This window comes from Saccopteryx bilineata, chromosome 1, assembly GCF_036850765.1.
Source record: "Saccopteryx bilineata isolate mSacBil1 chromosome 1, mSacBil1_pri_phased_curated, whole genome shotgun sequence".
NCBI classification, from domain to species: domain Eukaryota; kingdom Metazoa; phylum Chordata; class Mammalia; order Chiroptera; family Emballonuridae; genus Saccopteryx; species Saccopteryx bilineata.
This window is the reverse complement of record NC_089490.1, coordinates 218,646,408-218,654,933: the sequence shown is the minus strand read 5'-3', so window position 1 is coordinate 218,654,933 and position 8,526 is coordinate 218,646,408. Positions and strand designations below refer to the sequence as shown.

General features: G+C 44.8%; 1 protein-coding gene across 3 annotated transcripts in view; it reads left to right on the top strand.

The window, feature by feature from the left end:
• The first annotated feature begins 246 nt into the window (after window positions 1-246).
• SIPA1L2 (signal induced proliferation associated 1 like 2) overlaps window positions 247-8,526 on the top strand; it is a 261,170-nt gene continuing 252,890 nt past the window's right edge. For all 3 annotated transcript variants that reach the window (XM_066236177.1, XM_066236189.1, XM_066236182.1), the window contains exon 1: window positions 247-520. The gene's annotated coding sequence lies outside the window, so the exon portion shown is untranslated. The remainder of the gene's footprint in view (window positions 521-8,526) is intronic.

The window sequence follows — 8,526 nt, the reverse complement described above, 5'->3', positions numbered from 1 at the left end:
CGCCTTGAGACCGCAGTTCCCTCCCCGGGAACTGGCCCAAGACCCTGAGGTTCGCGCCGTTCCTGCACCTTTGGGTCTGGGAACTGCGCACCGGCTGTACCGGGAGCCGGAGAGCCAACGGGAAGGACGGAGCCAGCGCCCAATCGCGGGGCGGGGCCCAGGGGCCTGCAGGAGGCGGCCAATGGGAGGCCGCGGCGCGGGTAGGGGGCGGTGCCTCCGGGCCGGCGGGCGGCGGCGTCGGGAGCCGGCGGCAGACCCTGAGCCCGGGAAGAGCCGGCGGAGACGGAGGAGGACAGCACACCGCGGCGGCGGAAGAGGAGCAACGCCACGCGCCCTCCCGCCCTAGTGCAGGCCGACAGGTCCAGAGCAGCCAGCGGGTCGGACCGCCTCCCGCCGGAGCCCGGCGCGGGCCGAGTCCGGGCCGATGGGCAGAGCGGGGCGGCGGGCGGCCAGGCTGCGGCCCCGGTAGGAGCCGCGCGCTCGCTGGCTAGAGCTGGTCTCGGCGGATCGCGTCCCTGAGGTGCGTGTCGAGGCGAGCGGGCGGGAGTCTGCGGGTGGTGTTTGGGGACGGGCTCGTTGGGGACTGCGGGGACTGTCCCTGGGGGAGCGGCAGGCGGTTGGCAGCGGGGAGTCTTGGGGCGCGGAGGGCGGCCAGGCTCCGGGGCTCCGGTTCGCAGACGCGCCCGCTCTCCCAGCCCGGTGGAAGCGGAGCTGCCGCTGCTCGTTCTCTCAAAGTTGTGGAACGGCCGAAAGGTTATTTCCGTTTTGGTGATACGCGCACTAATTAGCACCACCTCTGGGGGCCCGGCGACTCCTCCGTGACGAACCCCGGAGAAAAGATGAAAGGTTGCCCGACGCGGGGCACCGGCGTGCCGGGCGGGGCTGTTACCGAACTTGCCGCGGGTGATTTCGGGGCGGTGGTGTCGGAGCCCCCGCCGCGACCGCCCCCTTTGTGGGACCCGGAGCGGCCGGCGACCCAGTGGCTCGGCGCGACCTTCCTTGGCAGTCAGACACTCTGCCGCCGCCCAGGCGCCGAGGTCCGCGGCGTCCTCTGCTCTCATTCCTGTTCGAGTCCCCACGTTATTAAAGCTAGTTTGTCCGTGTCCTGGGAATGTGTCCCGAGCTCTTACAATGAATTCTCAACCGTGCGGCCAATCCGTAGAATCAATTTTGGTTCATCATCTAGGAGCGCGAGCCGAGGCTTCTCGCGAAGGAAAACAAGTTGGCATTGCTCCTCTGGGAGGTATTTGTCATCATTAACCTGCTTCAATTAAATTAATTCAGCCTGAGATGACTCCAGTGTGCGTACTGAAAACATCAAGTGCTCTGATCACAGAATTGTGGCCACCAAACAGGATTTTAGTCAAAATAAAATTGTAAAGATTTTGGATGTTAAACTTGTTTTTTGATAAGTGTGTCTTTTTTTTTTTTAAACAAAGAACCTTGATGATTTCGTAGGTTTGCTTAGTTAAGTTCAAAATAATTACTCAGGTTTCTCTTTTCTTTGCTTCTTTTGTCTGCAATTTTCATTATAAATGTTAACACTAGATGGCTTTCTTATGACAGGCATTTACTAAACTGCCTTTTGAGTTCCTATCTGCGAACAGGTCTTAATTTTTTCAGTTTTACACTTAGTAATGTGAGGGGAAGAAGCCAAAACACTGTTACTTTCTTTGAAATGTTATTTCTGTATAAAACCAACATTATTTAGATATCAAGATGGCCTATTATTTCTGTGTTCCTAAAGATGAATTTTACTCTTAAAATTGGTTAACTGTTTCTAGTCACAAATTTAAGGATGTTTGTTTCATCTTTTGAGTTGTAATTCTAGTCAGAGTACATTTCTAGTGATGATGTTTGTCACTTAATTTCATAATTCACTGCTTGATTTGGATAGGTGTAAAATAATTTATTCATGGGAAAGGACCGTCTTTCTTGAATTTTGGCTACAAATAGCATTGATTCTGGCTATAATTTCTATTGATGCATTTGGGGAAGAGGTGTAGTTAAAGTATTTATTGCATGATTTATACCAAGGACTATGCTGGGAACATCTTTCTTTCCTGGTCCCCAGCTGATAATTGATATTTGGCTTTTCATTTTTAAGCACAACCCCTTTTACAGGAAGTACAATAATCTGTAGTTGGCTGTTTCAGCAGCAGCAGGTTCTCTGTGGTGTGTTTTAAGTGCTTTTTTTCTAAAGCAAGACCTGTCCAAATCTTGCCTAGGTAGGCAAACTTATTTGTAAGCTGGAGAAAGATCTTGAAATTATCTTTATAGCTGTCATTATTGTGTGTCTTTCTCAGTTTAAAATATGATATGTTGAATTTGTTTCAAATCAGAGCATATTCATAAATAGCTGAAGGGAAACAAAACCTCTAGCAAACATCTGGGAAATAGGAAATGAAATCAGAAACAGCTTTTATATCAGTACCCACATGCTACCTGTAGATGGGGTGAAGTGAACTTGGATAAGAAGCAGTGCAAGCTTTTTTTTCCCTGGAAAAGAAAGCAGGAGATAAATTGCAGGTATGGAGGTGAAGTTGCTGGTTTGTAGTCTGGGCTGCCGATTTTCTCCAGCTGGTCTGAGTGTATAGTTTTCATCAGATGCTTTTATGTTTTCAAATTTTAACCCTTCTCAGAGAGCTTTACTTTTATGGAGTGTAATAGGGGGATTATCAGAGTATGATTTGGCAGTTAGAGCTGTGTGGTATGGGTTTGTAAGCACCACCCCCTTACCCTGGACTGAAATGATATTTTGAAGAGTTTTTAATACCTGAGTTTAATAAAACCCCTGTCAACCTTGGGGATTTTTTTTTCTTTTTTGAGAGAGCGAGAGGGAGAGAGGAAAGAAAAGAGATGAGAAGCATCAACTCGTAGTTGTGCCCCTTCATTTTTTTCACCGATTGCTACTCCTATGTGCCTATATTGTGTGTGTGTGTGTGGGTGGGGCTCCATCGGAGCCAGTGACCCCTTAGTCAAACCAGAGACCTTGAGCTTCAAGCCAGCCACCATGGGATTATGTTGATGATCCCATGCTCAAGCCCGCGACCTTGGGGTTTTGAATCTGGGTTAAGTCCTAGGTAGACGCTTTATCTGCTCACCACCACTAGGCATCCTTGTGGGATCTTTTTATCTCATTTTGAAAATCTATATATTCTTGAAAGTGAGGAAATACTAGTGAGCTGCCCTAAAAAGACAATTGTCTGGTAACTGAGACTGGTTTAAAAGTAGTTTAAGGGGGGTTGTGCATATTTTGCAAAGAGCTATGTGTTTATATGGCTGTAGTTCCCTACCCCCCCAGTGGTAAGGTTAACTCAAGGTTGGTTTTTGTTTGTTTGATTTTAGACTAGGGAAGGCATTGTGTCTTTGAACTTCGGATCTACTTGTGCTGAATTTGAAGAAAGTTTAGACCAGGGGTCCCCAAACTTTTTACACAGGGGGCCAGTTCCCTCAGACTGTGGGAGGGCCGGACTATAAAAAAACCTATGAACAAATCCCTATGCACACTGCACACATCTTATTTAAAGTAAAAAACCAAAACGGGAACAAATACAATATTTAAAATAAAGAACAAGTAAATTTAAATCAACAAACTGACCAGTATTTCAATGGGAACTATGCTCCTCTCACTGACCACCAATGAAAGAGGTGCCCCTTCCGGAAGTGCGGCAGGGGCCAGATAAATGGTCTCAGGGGGCTGCATGTGGCCCTTGGGCCGTAATTTGGGGACCCCTGGTTTAGACTGTTATTATTAACTGAAAAGCAAAGTTTATTTATTTTTTTCTGTTTTGAACTTGAATGAAATAAGCTGTGCAGGCCTAAAGAATGCAGGGACCCGTATTCCAGATTTTCAGCTTCTATTTATGTATCTTACTCCTTTGCAGAGAGATAGAAAAGAAGGAACACTGGGTAAGAGGGACAGGAAACTCCAGTTTCCCGAATCTACTGCCTGTTGCAAATGAGTTAGGATACAATATTTCTGTGATCTCTTTCAGCATGAAAATTTTAGGTTTCTTTAACATTTGAAATAAAGGTATTAGAATAATAAAAGTGATAGACTGATTGAGATCATGTTTATTTTTCTCATGATTGTGTCTTTCTTTTCTTTGGCTTGTAATAAGTTTGTATGTGAAAGTTCATGAGAGTTAAAAAAAAATCTTCAGCTTACCTTGAAATCAGTGATTCAGAAATTGCTCTTCTGTTGCAATCATATTTAGCTGTGACTTCTTTTAAAGAAGAAATAAGAGGCCCTGGCCGGTTTGCTCAGTGGTAGAGCATCGGCCTGGCGTTCAGGAGTCCTAGATTCGATTCCCAGCCAGGGCACACAGGAGAAGCGCCATCTGCTTCTCCACCCCTCCCCCTCTCCTTCCTCTCCGTCTCTCTCTTCCCCTCAGCAGCCAAAGCTCCATTGGAGCAAAGTTGGCCTGGGTGCTGAGGATGGCTCCATGGCCTCTGCCTCAGGCGCTAGAATGGCTCTAGTTGCAACAGAGCAATGCCCCCTGGTGGGCATGCCAGATGGATCCCAGTCAGGCGCATGCGGGAGTCTATCTGCCTCCCCGTTTCCAACTCAGAAAAATACAAAAAAAAAAGATTTCTAGTTAATTTATTTTCAATTGCTAAATAATAAACCATTTAGTATGCAAAAATAATAAATAAATAAAGAAGAAATAAGAATGTGATAGGGGCCTGTAAAGCCAGTTGCCACGGCCACCATCACAGCAGCCTGGCCCATGCAGGTTGACATAGGATTTGGATAGATGGTAATGAAACAACCAAGCCAATAACTGGTGGGCCATTAGCTTTACCCGGCGGGCAAGAAATAAACACAGTGGGAAAACACTTCCCTTTCCATTCAGGGCTCCCAAAGCCACTGATTTAGCCGAGTTTCCTAGAATCAAAGGTTTCTAGCTTACCAGACTTATTCACCTCTGTTCCCCATCTCCTTCTCTCTGCACAAACTGCACAAATTGGCTTCTCCCTCAACACTCCGCCATCTTGGTTGCCTCTCCTCTCCTCCAGGTGGCCTTTCTCTGCTCTCTAATGCTAACCTCAGGAACTGATAGAGAGCAAGCTCCGGGTCTGCCCCACTTTATAGTTTAGAAATCAAAACCTTTAATCCAATATACAAACAAGGAAGTCTCTGATACAAAGTCACTTATCTGAGGCATAATGGGATTCCTCATGAGAGTGCACCACCTCACATTATGCAACCAGTTAAGGGTGTGGGGAAAAGCTTAGTCTTAAAACTAAGCCTTAGGCTATAAACACCTTGCCTGCTTACAGCCTGTCCCCCACACCCAATGCAAACTATAAGCAAGCAAACATATATCATATTTAAAAACTTATTTGACCAAGAGGGCCCTGGCTGGTGGTGCAATGGATAGAGCATCGACCCAGTGTATGGAAGTCCCGGGTTTGATTCCTGGTCAAGGCACACAGGAGAAGTGACCATCCCCTTCTCCCCCCCCCCTTTCTCCCCCCCCCCTTCCCCTCCTGCAGCTGCTTGCTTGATTGGTTCTAGTGAGCATGGCCCCAGGCACTGAGGATAGCTCTGTCAGGAGCACATCAGCCTCAAGCCTTAGAAATACCTTGTAGCTTGGTACTGGAGTGTTGGCTCCAGATGGGATTGCTGGGTAGATCCCAGTCGGGGCGCATACAGGAGTCTCACCTTAAAAAAAATGTGATAGGAATTTAAGTGCTTCAAACTTAAGAGATAAATTATATTGGTACTTTCTGAACTTTGTTCATTAACTTTAATTCCAAAGAGTGTATTTTTGGAGTCAGGTCTAATCCACAGTAGACTTCTGTTTCTTGAGAGATTTCGTATTTAATGTAACCTGATTCCTTGTTCATTCATTTTTTCTTTCTGAACAACATTGTATAGCCCAGTTCCAGGACAGGAAAGAAGAGGTATAGTTGGGAAAAGTTGAGTCTAGTCATAGCATCTTCCTACCAGAAAGGGCCTTAGGGTTATCCTTCATGTTGTTCCTCTACTTTTTGTTTTCATCCACCTATAAAACTAAAAAGCAAAAACAAAAGCGAATTTTAGTAATTGTCTTATTTGTCAGTATTTGATGTTGCCACATTGAAAATTAACAACAGCACTGACTATCTATTGTCAGTGCATTTCATCAGGATATATTGACATCCCCCTTCCACCTCCTTGCCTCCCCCTCAGCAACTTCCCACCAAAAAAAAAAAAAAAAAAAGAATGTGCATGCTGTTAGAGTAAAGTCCTTCCCATCCAGAGAGGAAATGTTAAAACTATTTCCAGGTATGTGCATGTACCCCCCTTATGCAAGCGTGCCTGTACCACCGCCATAGGCATGTGTGCATACTCTACACACACGTACATGAACCCCCCCTACTGCCATATACAGATACTTTTTCCTTTTGCAGTGATCGTTGAAAACTTCACTAAGTATCAGAGCTTGGAAATCACTGACCAGCTCAACTAACCTTCCTTTGATACTTGGATCCCTTTATATACTGGGCAGGTGGTTGTCCAGCAGTACCTGAACACTGCCAGGAAGGAGTGGCGAGCCCCAGCTTTTCATGACCAGGTGTCTTTTACCTATAAACTGAAATATAATTCTACCTCCTTATTTGAATTCTACCTTCATGGTGGTCTGCAGAACAAACCCTTCCACGAGGTACTTCAATTACTAATGCAGGGGTTGGGAACCTTTTTGGCTGAGAGAGCCATGAACGCCACATATTTTAAAATGTAATTCCGTGAGAGCCATACAACAACCCGTGTATGTTACACATTATCCAATAAAAATTTGGTGGTGTCCCGGAGGACAGCTATAATTGGCTCCAGCCACCTGCAACCATGAACATGAACGGTAGGAAATGAATGGATTGTAATACATGAGAATGTTTTATATTCTTAACGTTATTATTATTTTTTATTAAAGATTTGTCTGTGAGCCAGATGCAGCCATCAAAAGAGCCACATCTGCCTGACCTGTGGTGGCACAATGGATAAAGCATCGACCTGGAATGCTGAGGTTGCCAGTTCAAAGCCCTAGGCTTCCCTGGTCAAGGCACATATGGGAGTTGATGCTTCCTGCTCCTCCCCCCCTTCTCTCTCTCCTCTCTAAAATGAATAAATTAAAGAAAAAAAAAAAAAGAGCCACATCTGGCCCATGAGCCATAGGTTCCTGACCCCTGCACTAATGGAACAATACCTCTCAAAGTTGGGTGGGACATTGAAGTGTTCTCCTAAAACCTTGACCTGTGTGGAGTAGGATGTCCTTCCTACACTGCATGTCCAGTTTGCACTGATCTAGTCCAAGTTTGCATTCATATTCTGGTAGCCATGCTACTCAGACTGAGTGAGTTTGCTCTTCTTTGATACCCCTGAGTCCTTAATCATGTGCTGCCATTAAGCCACGCCTTCCCTTCTTGTACTAATGTCATCTCAGGACCTAACCTTTACTGTGTTTCGTTTTACTCTATTTTAGCTCGTTCTGCCCATGCTGCATCTTGGGAGTTTGAGTCTATCATTGAGCACCTTGTCCGCCCTCCCAAAGAAATGATGCCTATACATTAGATCAGACTGTTTTTTGTATTTTTACCTAAGTTGTTGATAAATTGTTAAACCGGCTGAATTATGAATCTTGGGTCTCTGCAAACTTCCTTCTAGGTTTACAAGGGGTCACATTCCTTTGGTTACGGTTAACTATTAATGCACGTACTATCTTCTAACTTGTCTATATCTCCATGGGAATCCCATAAGACCATGTCATACCTCCTTTGCTTGTTCTGTTGACCAAGTTATTCTAAGAAAGAAATGAGGCCAGGTTTTGTGTGTACTTGGTAACTAGAATCATGCTGTGCACATGATTGGTGATTAAGAAATATAGGATGGGTCAAAAGCAGCTTTACAGTTGTTCATATGGAAAATAATACAGTAATTAATAAACAATAATACAAGAATGAACTCTTATGTTTCTCATACCCACAACAGTCAACCTACTTTTGCCCCAACCTATATTTGATGACTGAATGAAGAGGGCCACTCTGTGGTCTGTGACTTCTGCAGAGGTCTCAAGCACTGAAAAGATTGTAAAACAAGAAAATTAGAATGTTGGACTTTCTTAAATTTAATTTTACAGTTTGGTATGTCTTTATTTTGAGCTGTTTACAGATATTGTGGATAAGAACCATAATCATCCCTATTTCCCCAGTGTTCTAATTAGTTAATACTCTTCCTGTTGCACAAAAAAACATTTAGCCACAATGTCCTCTCCAGCTCTGCAGTTAGCTTACTCCATGTTTTTCGCTTTTGCATAGTTGCTAACTCGGCTGGAAGAAGCTCCTAGTCAGTTGAGCTGTTCAAGAAGTCAAAGTAGTCCAAAGTAGTATTCAATTACTCTTGAGTAAAACTAGCTAAGTAGAGGCCAATGTTGAAAAATATTACTGTGGGATGTTAGAACATGATGAGTGAAGAATTATGTATGAGATGGTGAAGCTGTTGTCTAGACTTTTAAGGTTTTTGGCTTTAATGCTTATGTC